The following is a 16,259-nucleotide window of genomic DNA, read 5'->3' as shown; positions in this document are numbered from 1 at the left end:
GTAGAAGCGATCTGAATGTTCGAGAAGGTGCGTTGTGCGACATTTTGTAGATTCTATTCCTGCTTGGAAAGGGTTTTAAGTTTTATGTATTAGAAAAAAAAAAAAAAACGAGTACTATTGAGACGAGTGCTAGATGAGAATTATTTTGTAAACAGGAAAAATTTATTAAGCTCAATTCCCATTAGATGATACATAAAAAATTTGCGGAATCTTGTCTTTGGTTTATTATAATTAGTTACGATATGATTAGAATTTATGTATCGCCACATTGTCGTTGAATGTCACGTGGCAAGTCAGATTATTGAACATCTCTAGCCTGAACAGCGAAAGCAGGCCAGATGATAGTCTGAAATATTAAGCTACATTTCTGTTTACATAACTGCACGAATCATTACATATACTACGTGATCATTAACGCTGGCGATATTTGTTATATTGATTTTACTTTACGTATTTAAATTTTTTTAAACGAAGGATAATTTTAATATTCGCTTGTGATGATCGAGATTTCTATTCGAAGTATTTTCAATTTGGAATATAAAACTAAATAGGAAATAATGCTTCGTATGAATGGAACAACGAAGAAAAAGCAAAACTTATGAAACGACTGGATACGTTGCAGGTAGGCAATTGTTACTCGAAGAAATTCGTCATAAAACGACACCTTAGCACGAACTTATTGAACGATCTAATAGAATTACCACAATCGAAAATGGTAATGTTACGAGGAAGCATGCAATTACAAAGGCAATAAATATCGCCAAGCCCTTTTCCAGTTGCATACGAAATAACCACGTTTTGAAGATCTCGATTTAAATCTTTGCACCGGCCGATCGATCGTGCACTGATTTTCGTTCGTTTCGAGTATTAGTCACAACAACTGGCAATCACGCAATCGTTTGAAGCAGAAACAATTAAACGAAAATTGCTTCTCAACGATAAGCGATCAAGGATGTAATTACTGCTTATTCGACTGTTATTTCGATAGCGACGATACAGAGAGAGAGAGAGAGAGAGAGTAACACCATGATGGTTGTGCTCAGTAATTATAGGAGTGTAAGAAATCTTAGTGAATACAAACTTGTAAATTAATTATTTTTTCTGACGTCGAAATACTTTCACTCGAAGGATTTTTGTCGCGAACGATATTCAAAGGGAATCGGTTAAATGCGTCATATCCAATTGAATTTTAACAGCGATCTGTTTCCTTTCTTTCCTTCAATTTCAATAAGAACGAATATTCTGGAAAATTGGCAAAACTTTGTACGGACAGAGTATTTTTCTCTGTAATGACAATTTCAGTCGTGTCAGTTGTATTTCAGATACATTGCAATACTTGCTTACGATTACGACTGTAAGTTGTATAAATTATTAATCCTATTAATGTAAATTATTTGGTGGAAAATTGCCAAAATTGATTGACTTTTAAAGGAGTTCGATAAAAGCATCGAGTATTAATTAGACATTAAGTTATCGTGCAAGAAGACCCTGGCAAGTTTGGAAAGTTGCACTTGTAGAACTGCTATCTGTTTTATTAATTTTCTTCCCATCGTATAAGAGAATCGAATAGTGTTGGCAATTTGCAGTTTGCAGCTTATGAAATTTCAGATACCTGATCAAGTCAACTTCTATGTGTAAACGATATGGAATCTAACGCTTCTCGAGTTGTCGTACGAATAGGAGAACGAAGCTGGGCATTCATATTCTCTACGATTCTCTAATTCGACTGAGATAGCAGGAGGGTGTATTTACATTATCGAGTTCAGTAAAGCGCAAGAAGCGTCGAGAAGTTTTCTCGTTACCGATGATGATTATTTTCGCATTATCTGTAAGGAGGAAAACGGAAGCTAAGGGAAACTGGGACGGTTCTCGCGAACGAACTTCTTGCCATTGAGAAAACGAGAAGTTAAAAGAAAACGGAACGTCCGGTAAATTTTAAGCCTCGGTCACGAGGCTGTTCTCGAATCGTGGCACGGCGCGATTAACGGCCAGGAAAATGATCGAAACAGATTATAAATTGGAAGAGGTATAATTGAAGGAGGTATTCAGATCTCCTTCATCGAATATCGAATTTAAATACACCTTCCGAGAACCTACTTTAATCTGAAAGTAATATTCAATGATCGTTATCGTCGTTCTTTGTTTTCGTGGAAAATATGTCGCGATACTCGTTAAGCAATGATTTCATATTGATTGTATCAAGACCCGTAGAAACTTCTATCGCTTTGTTTTATACCAAGCCTTTTGAAATTTTTACCAGCCTAGATCCATTTTCGAAAATGATAATTTTACGCGAACCACGTCAAGAGTCGATCGATAAAAAGTTCAAAATTGATTTGATATATGTACGTATGTACATATATTTGCTAGTTAAGGAAAATTTATCATCGAATAAAGTGTAGTGTTTTTTTTAAACGAATAGGTTAAAAATCACTACTGTAGGTTTTGGGAGTAAAAGATCGCACGACGATTACGCTACGTTAATAGAAATTACTAAATGCGGTAAATTTCATTACGGTTACAAAGTATCAATTGTATTAGAGTATTATTTTATTCGACAACTATGTCTACTTTGAGGCTGAAATATCCTTCGAAATATAAATTATTAACGACAGGATTTTATAAAAATTTTAATTTCAGGGAAAATGCATAAAATCGCGGAAAATACGGGAAGGTGCGAATCCAGCGTGATTTTCGTTTGACAAAAAATGTAAATTCGTATGACATTGGAAACGTACGTAATCGGCATTAATTAAATCGTTGACGTCCACGACTGTCAAATCTCGCTGCGACGCAAACTTTGATCGTAATTGTTGTTTTTAATACGCTACGCGAGTGCACGAATACTATCGAACATTTACGAATCTCGCTATAATTCGCGACGTTGATGTTGCTAGTGTTTGAAAAAACGACTGACGCGATATTAAAAATTCCTAGTCGACCGTACCGTCGATATGGGAAGAACTTTGCAAACGCTTTATCTTCGTTACACGCTATGAAACTATTGTTAACACGATGCAGCCAACTTAATCAAAGATACTTTATGTCATCGTTATTCGTAATGCTGTGTGCAGTGTCTTATTTACAAGGAGCAAAAAAGGTCGATCGATAACATTCATTATTTTAGGTTTCGTTCCAAGCAGTTCAAATTTTCTCCCTTCGACAGTTTCTTTCCTTTGAAACATACAACTTTCGCAAACTCTTTGTAACATTTTATTATTAACTCTAAAGTACTTGAGGTTTCTGAAATAAAAAGCGGTCTTCAACGTGCTTTACGCTCAAAGACGAACTTCTGGCTTGTAGGAAACTAATTACATTTATATTTATTAAGCATTCGGTATTAGCCGAGTAAATAAGTTTATATCCTTTGTGAATTATTAGTCGAACGAACGTTAAACGTTAAACGACTCGATTCTTCGAAATTTCTTTAATTTGTTCAAATTAAGGAGATACCAGAGCTAAAAGATCAATGCTTCTTTTATATTTGTTATATTCTATAATATTATATTTATAATTCTATATTCGGAACTCGTTTGCATGATCCAACTAATATTGTTGGTGAGTTATTAGAAGAGCGAGGTTTTACGATTTACAAGAAGTAAAAATTAGTAAAAAGATATTTGCGATGATTTCTAAAACAGCTTCTAACGTTTTATTTATTAATACTGACTCGCTCTTTGTCTCGTCACAAACATAACCGTTACTTTGACAGTGAAGAAAACTTTGCAATAACGTGCCAAACTGTTTCACAAAGGCACACCAGGTTTCAGAGTGTCAATACCATTAAACGCGTTAAACCACCCAGAAATTAAGTGCCCTCATCGTTCCTTTACAATCACAGAAACTTCACCCGTCGATATTTTTCAGCCGTAATTGGCTAAGAGTCGAACAAAACCCACAGATCGTTCGTCGAAGTCGCCCGAAGGTCTCGGGGAACAAAACGGCGTACAAAGCTGCACATAAATCCTGCGCGGTCGTTTTTCACGCGGCTTGCCGAAACTGACTCACGATGGCAGAGGACAGTGAGACGAGGGGAACGAACGAAATAAATAAAAGAAGAAAGAAAAAAAAAAGAAAAACGCTAGAGTCGCAATGGTAACAGCCGCTGTCGCGACGGCGAATCACTGCCGCCGATTCCGGCGTAGGATGGCTTTTGAAAAATGACTGGCGGAAAAACGCTGAATTCCGCTTTTGACGGTCCATCGGCGCTTGCACGTCGCCTCTGTGTCTATTACACTCGCGATAGTCGACACAACGACGACGGATATGATTGCAATTGCGCAAATAGTCCAAGCGCACGCGACGGTATTGCAATTAGTTGGTTAACCGCCCCTCAAACTCGGCCCATCGCCGACGCTACGCTCGACATGGGCCCCATAAGGGAGCCTGACTGTGGTCTGGCTCGTTGTTGGCCTTTACAGGTACACACAATGCTCGAAGTAGAAACGAGGGACCGAACAGAGGCCCGGCTGGTTTACTGGCGCTGAACATAGCAGAACGCAACCGCAGGTATCGGACTCTGCGGACCTTGCAATTAACAAAACAGATTATACAATCAACGAGCACCTATATCTCTTCCGGTGTCCGTGTGTCAGAATCGTTACACTGGCTTTCACGGGCCTTCCGCGATGCCTTCTGCGAGCGTCGACTCTCTATGATAAATACCGGAATCCCCCAGTCGGCTAGCGCCTCTTCCTCTGGTCGATACGGCGCATCCGTTTCTACCATAGCCACGATCGTTTGCCGAATTAGTTTCAGGTGGTAGGGTTTCCGTGTTGGCATGGATCTGACGAGAAAAGATTGTGCGAAGTGAGTGTGCGATATCGAAGTTTCAATGGATACCGATTGTAGCAAGCGGATGCTTGTCATGGTAGCAGGCTGATGAAGCGATTGATGCGATGGGGTAAGTGATAGGGAAAGAAGGACGAATTGGATTCGGTAAGACTCGATAGAATCGGTAGAGTGAGAATATTTTGCGGCGGAATACATTTGTTCGTTTAACGTAACTTTCAAAGTATTTGATGTCGTTCTATTTAAAATTATAATCGCGACGAAAATGTAGCAGCAGGAAATTAACGATAAGTTAATCGAACATATCAAGATCGTCTTAATTTTCGAGAAAATTATCCCGCTAAACTAAATAAAACAATTTTAATCAAGGATAATGTCCTTCGCTATAACACCGACGACCCAATGTACACTCCGAGCAAAAGTCTCGGGCACGATCAAGCTAACTTCTTTTATCTCCAGTCGCTCTCGTGATATTATCAAAGCGGATTGTTCCGAGGAGGTTCACAATGAGATTCATCGAAATTTGATAATTATTTAGTTACACGTATGTACATTGTATCTGGTTCTATTTACCGTGCATTTTCATTACACGTCATGTTTCTACAACGATCAAATTTATCGTCGTTTCCAAGGAAATTGGCCGGAGCAAACGCGAATTCGTAGCGCGGTTTCGACTCCCGCGGGAATCACGGACAAAGACGTCACTGGTCCAGAGTATCGGCCTGTATGTTTGCGAAATTGCTCGTGGCGGATTCCTGGCGCGCCAGAGGCGTCTCGGTTATAATCGACTTTACCCTGGCAGCCCGTGGGACATAACAGAAAGTCGTTGGTAACATACGGTCACGGGGTTAACATTGGGTTAATTCAGTTTGCCGGCGATCTTCGGTGCGACCAACCGCACAGAGTAGGTGCCGACTATCATCCAATTCGCCTCTTCTCCTTCTTCGACCTTACCACTCTTGGCAACCCTGTCCCTCCTTCTCCTAATTCCAACACGCCTGACTTTGCACCCTAGCTTGTCCGTGTGTAAGGGTGGCGAGCTGCAAATATTGATTTGACGACCGTAAGCCCGCGGCGTTGATTTGTCCGAACGACACGGCGGCTGCGAAGCCGTCGCAGCCAATTTTCGGCCTCTTTGCTTTGTCCTCGTTTGTTGGAACGCCATTGGGGTCAATTCTTCGAGAAAGTCGTCGTAGCACCGCCCTTTGTGCCGCTCTCTCCGCGCATTCAGCGCTTCTATTCTGTGTGTCGCTCGTATCTTCTTCGAAGCTTCCGTTCGAAACACACCGGCTAACTTGCAATGTTGGAACTGGCTACGTTGCCTTTGTAGGTGGTAGGATTTTTTCAGAATGTGAACACAGTGTATTATATTTGAGTTGAAATTGATATTAGAGTTGCGATCAAAAGTATGACGATTCGACGTAAATCAGTTTCGCGTTACAAGCGTATGGAAATTGTCAAAGGGAGATTTCAAGAGTTAAGAATAGAAAATTGCAAAGATAATATTTGATCGTTGTTTCTTGGAGTTTATTCTTCTTGCTGGGTGTCAATTAGTACTATAATTCTTTTGCCAGAATTTAGTATTGCAATTGGCATTAATACCATTGTCAAGTAAATTACAATTCAGGAAGATTTCGTTTTGAAAATCCACAATTGTCTGTTGGTTGTCTGCCAGAAGCAACTAACTGGCAGAATGTATAACAAGATAGTCGAATTCTCTACGTATTATAGAATACGAGTCTATAATCTGCACGGATGCTACATTATCGTTGTTCTCTTATCAAAACCTCGTTTGCATGGTAATTGGGTTACCACATAACATAGAGACAATAACTGTAATCGGTACAGATACTGCGTCATATTATTTACCATTATTGCTATTTCTAACACCTTATTTACCTATATTTTTCAATTTCTCCATTTAACCGATATCACTTCGTATCACTTCAATTAATGCGTCAACTCAATTCACCGATTCCAAGAGACAGCGAACATCTAATATCTTAACATTGAATTTGGCATTAAAATTCATTCAACGTGGGTTGAAATTCTTCTATGCGGAGGCTCCATCTTGGGAACCGAAAGACATCAAGCGTAATTCCCAAGGTGGAAAAACAAATGGCAGCCGAAACCTGCTCGCGTTCCTTGTCCCCATCTCCCTTATTCTCTCTCCCTCTCCCTCGTTCTTTCGACTCAAGGCAACAGTACAAAACAAGTCGCGTTATGAAATGCGAAGGGTTTCGAGGAGATTCTTTGTCAGTGGACAAAGACAATGCTGGATAGACGAGCGGTTTCTCAGGTATCGAGGAAAAGGAACCCGGTTGGCCGTTAGGAGAGACGAAAGAAAAACGGCGAATCGAGCCGTGGTGACGATGATGACGCGACGGAGCAAGGAAATGAGCGCGGAGAATGAAAACGCGAACGACGCGCGAACAGAATCGCTTCTCTCCGTTTCATGGTGGTGGCTGTTGAACTAGCTCCAGCTAATCCATTAGGAAAATTAAGCGTGGGATAGGGCTTTCCTTATTCCTGACGGAGTAATGTATCCTCTGGTTCTTCTTTGTTAACCCCGCCCGACCTGTCGCGGATCGTGGAATAAGAAATAAGGCCGTCCCTTCTTTAAGCACACACCATGCTCCGTCAGCCAAGAAAAAGATAGAGGGAGGAACCATAGCCCCGGAGAGTGAAAAAACGAATAAGATATCGGAGATGAGGAAACGAAAGCAAGGTGATAAATAGTCATTCTCCCACGTCTTTTTCCGACCACCATTCTCCCTTTCATATCCAGTCGAGAACTATTCGAAGAACGCTTCAGTTTTGGTTCCCCAGACAAGCAATTTATGCAATTGCTTTTCCCTGAATATCGATAAATTTTATACTCCAAGAGCTATTGAAATTCGCACCGTAATTATTTCGCGATTTCTGTATTATTTTTCTTTTCGCTGGAAATTAAATATTTTAATTGCTTGCTTTCGATCTGAATGTTTGGTTTACTTTATTAAAGGGAAATTTAATATTGACAAATGCTCTTTAAAACGAATATTTTCCTAGTAAACCTATTTATTTTTACGTTAAAAACCTATTTGAAATTTAAAATTCGATGAACTTTGCGATAACGTATCAATTTATTTATGTATTTTCATACACGAAAAGAATTTTAAAATACTTCGAAAAATGTAAGACGCACTGCTCGAATCTTTATCAAGGTATTTGAAATTTAGATTTTATAGCAATTTCCCAAGTTTTAAGTGACTATTACTTTTAATACGTGAAACATGCAAAATTTGATATTTGCATAGCTCTTTATAACTCTTTAAATACCACTTATTTAATTTTCCTTAAATTTCACTTTGTACGAGAGCAAAATAATATTTGGAATTCAGATCGAAATTACAATGAAAAAATTAAACGGAATATTGAGATGATAATTGAATTTTTACAATTGGAATACTCAAGTTATAAAAGCTATGATAATAATAACATTGAAATAATTTGCGATAATAATTACATTTCATAAATTTTATCGCTTTTTATCAAAAATTGATAAAATGATATTACCCAGTAAGTTTAATTTAAAATATGACAGATTTAATACGTTCGCGTCATAATGGTACACCTGAAATTAAAATCTATTCCGCAGCTGCTAACTTCTTCGTAGAACACTAGTCACGCGATATTGTTCTGTCGAAGCTGAACACCATCGTTCGCCAGCGAACACCCTTAGGGCACCATACACAAGTAGATTCTATCTCATTACTCATCCAAGCTCCAAAAAATTTCGAAAGTACTTCCACATCCGTGCTAAAAACTACATTGAGAAAGAATTCTGCGCAACCATAAAAATTCAATTCAAAGTGAAAACACCGTCCTCGACGTTGTAACCAAAATGGCAATGTGGTGAAAATGTGATATGATTTTCTATGCAGATATAGAATCATAAACTCATAAACACTGATTCTTTTTATTATACATATATTTCCATTGAAATATAACGAAATTATATAATTTCATGCTTTGACAATTTTATTTTATCGTTGATTTATGAAAAAAAAGCAACTCATCTATGTGAAAATCAAATTGTCGAGATATGAAATTATAGAATTTTATTCCGAGTTCTTTCTCCTATCACACTCTCTATCTATCTCCTATCACATAACTCTTCCGTTATAATTTTTATGTCATCGAGTATTTTGATTTAAAAATTTCGGACAAAAATTTGAGCAAACGAAAGTTTGGGCACGATGAGGTTTCTAAATTTCAAAGGAAAAGGTCCAGTCTATTTTCTAAAACTCATTTACCACTCCGTGCAACTTTTAATCATTTAAAAATTAAAAGAAAATTACTTGCCAGGATCTCGCATCCTTCGAGATCCGGCATCCAATTCAATTTTCTAAGTGTCTTAAAATTCGCTTCGCGGAAACTTTCAAAAGTTAGAACGACCGAATGCGATGTACTAAAGAAAAAGTTTATCGAAAGTTTATCCTAGATATCATAACATCCAAATTTAATGTAACTGATTTTCACTAAAATATAATAATAATTTACATCTAATAATACTTTTATCTTTTTCATTTCTCAAATTACTATCTTTAGTTACGTATCCTTTAGAATAGAATCAAACCATAACAAATCTTTACCCAACAAAAAACTGAAAATGAACATGACACAAAATATGCTGATCTTATGATGATAGATTACTCTCCGAAAAACATTATCTATCGTATTAAGCCTCGATCTTCACTGAGATTATGTTTGACACTTATTACAGGTTGAAAATAGTTATTCACGCCGTATAGAAATTTTTTACTAATTTCACGTGTTTGTACTTAGTATCTCGTAACTTCTATATACGTATACTTTCATTTCTTTTTGCAAATTTTACCAATATAATCACGACGGTCGTGTCTCGTTACAATGCTAATTAAGTTGCGAAAACTTTCCTATAACGTACATAGTATATCGATCGGGTTTTCTATGGTAACTATTTGAATACTTCCGTGAATTAGCGTACACCGTCTACGACGTAGTCTATTCAGTAAAACGTCAGAGGAAAAAGGAGATCGACGAGTTGAAAGCAACGCAACAGAAAGAAACCGTGCACGAAATCAGGAGGATCGAGTCGCTGGTTGATAGAATAAGAAAAAAAGGAAAAAGAGAATCGAGGACCTTCAGGGTCGTTTCCCCGTTCTTGACTTAGCAAGATATCGATTTCGACCACGAACTCCTCGACAAGTTCCTGCATTCGCTCGGATAGACATTTCGATCGTATGCGCGCGGTGGTCGATTGTTTGGCCGGAAGCTAGCACGTGGATGGTTTTAGAATGCAATTCTTTCGAAATTGGTTTCGGGTTTCCGCGAGATTGCTTCGATTTAGGATGAATTGTCTTGACTGCCTTAAAGTCGCACGCTCGCATGCCCAACACTTCCGGCCAGCTTAGAACGCGGAGAAGTTTCGGCCAACTCGACGTCTGCGAAACTTTCTTGCAATAGTCTCGAGTATTCCGCGGAAGCGACATCTTGTTCTTTTCCATTCTCTTCGTTATGTTTACTTTATGAAGAGCAAACGCGAAACAAGATACAGGAAAGAAGCTTAAATCGATCTTATCGCGACAAAATTACGGTTTCAGTTCTAGGATCTTATTTCTAAGAAGCATTAAACTTCATTCTCGAACAAACAGATATTACAAAGATTTAAGCTGCGCTTTTGGATATTTTGTATAACTCGGAAGAGAAACGAGAAGTCTAAGAAGTAAATTTCTAAAGAATGTGAGAAACGTTCCTAGTATGTTTTAAAGATAAATAATCTTCATTTGCGACATTATTAATTTTCATTTTTGTATTTATGCAATTATGCCTTAAGTTATGTATCTTCATATTCTTTAGTGAAATAAGTATTTTGGTTAAATAAATTATCGATTAAAATAACGATCATATCAAGAAATAAGATAGCGATGTATGTATGTAAATAAATCTTTAGCAAACGTTTATGAAATGAAAAAGAACGCAAGAACGATTCCTTTTCTTTGTTAAAACGTACCATTCAGAGGACGTAACTCTCCTTGCATGACACACGACTAGGAAATTATTAAAATCTTCAAGAATGTTATACCTGCTTGAAGATTATTCGTATGTTCCAAATCTATTCTGACACTCGCGTTACTACGATAGTTTTTCTTTATTCTATATCGTTATTTCGTTTCAAATTTCAATTCAGACTTTTGACAAACTGCTTAATATTACGGTACATAGGAATACGATAGATTTAAAAATCAAGCTACAAATGAAAATTTAAGTCATCGATAATTACGAGAAGCGTGCGTATTACGAAGTTCGGCTGTCAGACGCGTAAGTCACTTTTCGACACGCGAATGTTCACTTCGTCTTCTGAAATACGAATTACCATTGTCGGTTAAATGTATACACGGTGACGAGAGAAGCAGGCTACGCGTCGAGCTCCCATTTTTCTTCGTGTCTTTTGACTGTCAGGGCGTGCAGCATTCCGAAACCATCCAGCAGAAAAATTCTCTTTCTGGAGGAGTGTTGACAGATAGCTTAGATGACAGTTGGCATCTGTCAACTCGCGAGAAGGGTTGCATAATGATTTCAAGTGCATACACTTGCATCGTAGTTTCCAACGCACGGTTGTCCACGCGTTTCGCTTTACTAGCGTGCCGTGACTGCATTGTTTATGCAGGCGGAACAAAGTGCATGGTCAACACGAAGTTACGACAAGGTGAGTGTCTTAAGTGTATTCAAATTCCATCCTGAAGAAGTTGCACTCATAAAGGAACGAGGAGCTGTCCTCTTAAAATTCCTAGACATTTTCAACCTTATTTACTGTTGCTCTCTGTTTACCGTTTTAAACTTTCCAATGGGTAAAAAAAAGAAAAGAATCAACCGATTAAGACCGACGCACGGTATCCTTCTGCAATTAAATTCGTTGGAACTTTATTGGCTTTTAACTCGTTCACTGGCGTGCCTTGATGTATTACTCGAAGAATTTTTAAAGACAAGATTAATTAGATCGAGGGGATTTTTTTGTGTGGTGCTTTGAAAAATTTTGGTGATTATACAAAGATAATGCGAAATGAGATCTATTAATACAGTAGACGGTCGACTACTCAAATTACTTTAAATACATTTTTCATCTTCATGAAATGTATATTTGCACAAAATATCTTTTAGTTTCTATGTAGGTTTTCGTATCTTGTTTCAAACTTTAAGATTGTCGAAGTGTGTTTCAAATAAGACACATAATGTATTTATAAAAGTATTTATAAATATTTCTTATAAGTATTCAAATAATTTAAATAGCCATAGTTTATCTCTTAATAAAAAGAATAGAAAAGAAAGAATGAAAAGTTCTTTTTAAATGCGATGGTTATTTCTCCGTGAAATATACGAAAACTGAAACACGAATTGCCAGAGGAGCCAGTTGTTGGAAATGTGTTCCCATAATCTTCCGCTTTTTTTCGCCCGTTGACTCCTATCCGGAAATAAATGCTGCGGGATCGTAAAGCTCTTTGCGAATATGTTCGTTTAAAATTGCCAGCTCCTGCGAGCAGCGTATCGTCCAGAAAAATATATAGAGCCCGAAGATTCCTGCAATGAGATATTTCGTTCTGGATGATAATAAGTGTCAGTTAGGGAAATTATTACAGCGAACGCCATAGGAGATTTCCGACAATAGTCGGCAAACTATTCAAGAGAACGAGATGGGAAGAAAATGCCAAACGGGGCGGCGCCGCGGTGCACTGAAACGACAACTTGATTTTGTTGAGACGAAACAGACTAATTAAGATATGAAATGAAGATCGATGGCCTCGGGAATAATCAAGCAATTGGACCAAGATATACACTATCGTTCATAAGTATTTGGCCAGCTGTACGGTGGATCCCTGACACGACGAAAAAATAATTAGTAATACTCTTACAACGCGATGAACACTCTGTATAATGCTTTAAATAAATTTTGACACGTTTGTCGACTTTTTGGTTAGAAAAATATGCGCCCACATAACGAGGAACGCATTTCTGCGCTGTGCGCGTCCATTGTATTTTTTTGAACTATAAGATTCTCGTGAAGCAGGCATCTACTACAGTTCGATCCAAGTAACACGAAAAAGAACAATAAATTTCGAAATTTTTAACCTTTCTTCATTCAAAAAAGGAGAGAAAGGTTTTTTTATAAACCATACAAAAACAGAATACAAATCACTAAATATGTTGAGGTTGATAGAAGAACGAGTGGATGAATTTGTAATAGAAAAATATATTGAAATAAATAAGGGTATAAGTATAATGTATACTGATCCAGATCCTCATTCTTATAATGTTACAATACGATAGAAGCGATAGGGAGCACGTACATATATTTACAACAAAGAACATTACCAAAAAAGTTAACCTTGTAGCTGTAGCTAAAGACTACAAGAAACAACAATAGTAATCTTATAGCTCCTTTGTTTGTAGACCTTGTAACCACAAAACATAATTTGGACCTCTTCTTATTTAGAATATTTTTTTGTTTTGCTAAATTCTATTCTCTTCGTAACAGCGGCCTCCAAGTGACGGGTATACAAAAGGAAAGGTATAGTGTTTTTCTTGAAGTAATTACTTCGACAAAATATAAGACTATTACAATATTTTATCGATTCCTTATTCTCCTTTTCTGTAAAAATCCTTAATATCGATACTTTTCAATATTTCATTAAAACTCTCATTCGTGTTATCTATCTACGACAGTGCAAAAAATTCTAAAAATCCAGAAACATTACGACATATGCATTCCCCAAGATATTGGTTCTCCTATCTGCAGCTGGTTTTCCCTTTGGCTGTACGCGAAAAGGTAGTCGGTTCATTATTAAGAAATACTTTCATTATTTAAAGTTGCTCCCTAAATATTCAAAGGAGGCGATACGGAAAGGCGGTAGAAACGTAGTAGCACGCGACGCAAGCTACGTTGCCGTTGGATATATAAACGTCTATCCTAAGTATTTCGTGCGTGTTTAGCCGGTTATTTCTCGTATAAAAGGCAGTCCTGGCAGTAACATGCGTTGTTGTTACCGTTGTTGCTATTACCTCGTAGTGGTAGTAATTTCCATCAGTCGTTACTGCAACCTAGTAGCAGGTATATCAATATTTGGCAACAGTTGACGTGGTGGTACCTATTCCCCGTCGTTGCTTCATTATTTGCTCTTGTTTCTGTCACAATTAGTAATGGGACGGTAGGTTGGCGGAGCTCACGAGTTTCAACGCAAACAGTCCAGGAAACGTATTTAAGCTAGCTGAGTATGTTTGGTTCACCAATGGGAATAGTTGAGACACCAGTCTTACGACTCCTATTCTACGGTTAAACTTGAAGCTCATTTAGACTGTTTCAGCAGATGGGGAACACGGATCGTCGCTGTGATTTCAGATGGGTGATTTCTTGCAAGCGTCGTGCCAGCCAAATAATCGCGGGATGCGTTATGATTTATACCGAATATTCTGATTCTTTTTTTTCCGAATGAAACATGAATATTTTTTTTGAATTGTGCGGAAAAGATGTTGAATCTTCTGACATTTGTTTCTATTGCAGAAAGGAGCACGTAATGAAGTAATAAGGTAACTATTGTCAGAGAATAATCGAGGAGTTAGTTAGAGAAGTTTTATTAATAAGATCGTTCGTTCACGTAAATCTAGTTTAATAGGAAAATTAAAATATACGGATATTATCTTCGTTTTCCTAAATTCTGGCAAATGAACAAATAAAAGTTAGGAATAAATAAAATGTAAAAGCGTATGGTACGTGGTATAGTGAGCAAACTCGTATCAATCGTGTTATTAACAATTTATATAGTGACTTTTACATGGAAAATAGTCTGGTGTTATTTATGCAAACGTATATAAAACGCAATTTTTGTACGATCAGTTCCAGAAGCGACTGCGCGCGATGGGTTGATGCATCGATAAATTAAGAAATTTATTCGTGTTGTACAAATTACAGGATGAAATCGTCCAACGTTCATAACTCCGGCTAATGGATCAAACGAAAATATTCATACATCGCGGTGAAAAGCTAAATAAAAGAGAAAAATATCGTCCAAAGAGAAACGTTAAAAGTATCAGACAACGATCGTCAAAAGTTCGTTCTGTCCTTGGGTAGCACAATTTGTGTTTTATTAATTGCGTGTTAGCGTACACTTTGTGCGTATTGTTTTACAAATATATGAGTATAATCAACACGTTAATCAACTATTTTTATCGCTAATACAAATTACGACTTGTCTTTCGGTATATCCGAGAACGTCGTTAAGGTTATGGCTCATCTAGACAAGATTCATTTGGAATCGCGGGCGTTACAACATATTCTTCTTGGCGCGTACGTCTGAGCAATTTCGCCGTTGCCATTTTCCACAGCAATCGATTAATCTGCCGTCGAGCGGGTTCCGGTGGAGGGATATCGGGATGGGAGTGGCGAGCAACCAATTTCGCGGCGGAAAAAGTTTAATTACAGTGAACGTTGGTGACATATTCCGGTGTAAACACGTCTGTACAGCGCGCCAGTAGAGAAAGACAGTTCGACGACTCTTCTCGAGGTAGAATTCTTCCTCGATGGTGACGCGACGCTCGCTTGATCACCGGATGTCGTTTCGTTATCGTTCTACCCTTTTGCTCGTCGTTGCTCCTCTTTTTATCTTGTACACACCGACTGCCGTTCGCTAGGTGGAGTTTAAATTGGTCCGCTTTCTGCCGGCAATCAAAGTCTAATCAAACTTTAACGAGTATCACGAATGCTCCCTGGACGATCGTCCAGCTCGGGAATTCAACGTCGGCTCGATCTGCGACAGTATAGTCGGTAAGGGTTACGCTGGATTTACGGCTCTTTTAAAAATTTCAACGATCAGCCGACAACGTTGAATATGGGCAGATGTGTGTCCCGACCGCTGAATTAAATTTTACCGATAGGTTTCGTTCCCCTTTTTTCCACTGACAATGAGACCACGTCCATTCAACCGAAGTATGATTAAACCTTAAAGTATCAAATTCCATCACGTTATAGAAATTTTTACGGTTCGCTATATTCTTCTGTATATAGTTGCTGAACATTGTGGTTTTATTCACAAGTACCTATAATTACTATTAATACGAAAGACATTAATAATTAATAATCGTGCAATGGTACTTAATAATATTCCAACGATATTATGAAATTTGATTATTTCCAGGGGATGCTTTACGTTCTGAACAATGCACGGCGCTAATTTTATCGGTAGATTTGTCTTGAAATATATATTTAAGTCAAACAATGCCGTTGTGCGGCTTCGATTCAATTTATTTAATACGAAGTCCTTTGTAAAATGATATTTAAATGACCGATGAAAATGATCAGATAAAATATTCCTCGTGTATGTGCATATTTCTCCTATATAAAATATAACTATCCTCGAAGTTCCTGAAGTATGTTATTATAAATTTTTGATCTC

General features: G+C 37.7%; 1 protein-coding gene across 1 annotated transcript in view; it reads left to right on the top strand.

The window, feature by feature from the left end:
- The window catches only part of LOC126871794 (hemicentin-2-like), a 166,450-nt gene that overhangs the window by 136,454 nt on the left and 13,737 nt on the right, over positions 1 to 16,259 (top strand). The gene's annotated exons all lie outside the window — the stretch shown is intronic.

This window comes from Bombus huntii, chromosome 12, assembly GCF_024542735.1.
Source record: "Bombus huntii isolate Logan2020A chromosome 12, iyBomHunt1.1, whole genome shotgun sequence".
Lineage (NCBI taxonomy): Eukaryota > Metazoa > Arthropoda > Insecta > Hymenoptera > Apidae > Bombus > Bombus huntii.
The sequence above is the reverse complement of the archived record's forward strand: the minus strand, read 5'-3'. Positions and strand labels throughout refer to the sequence as shown.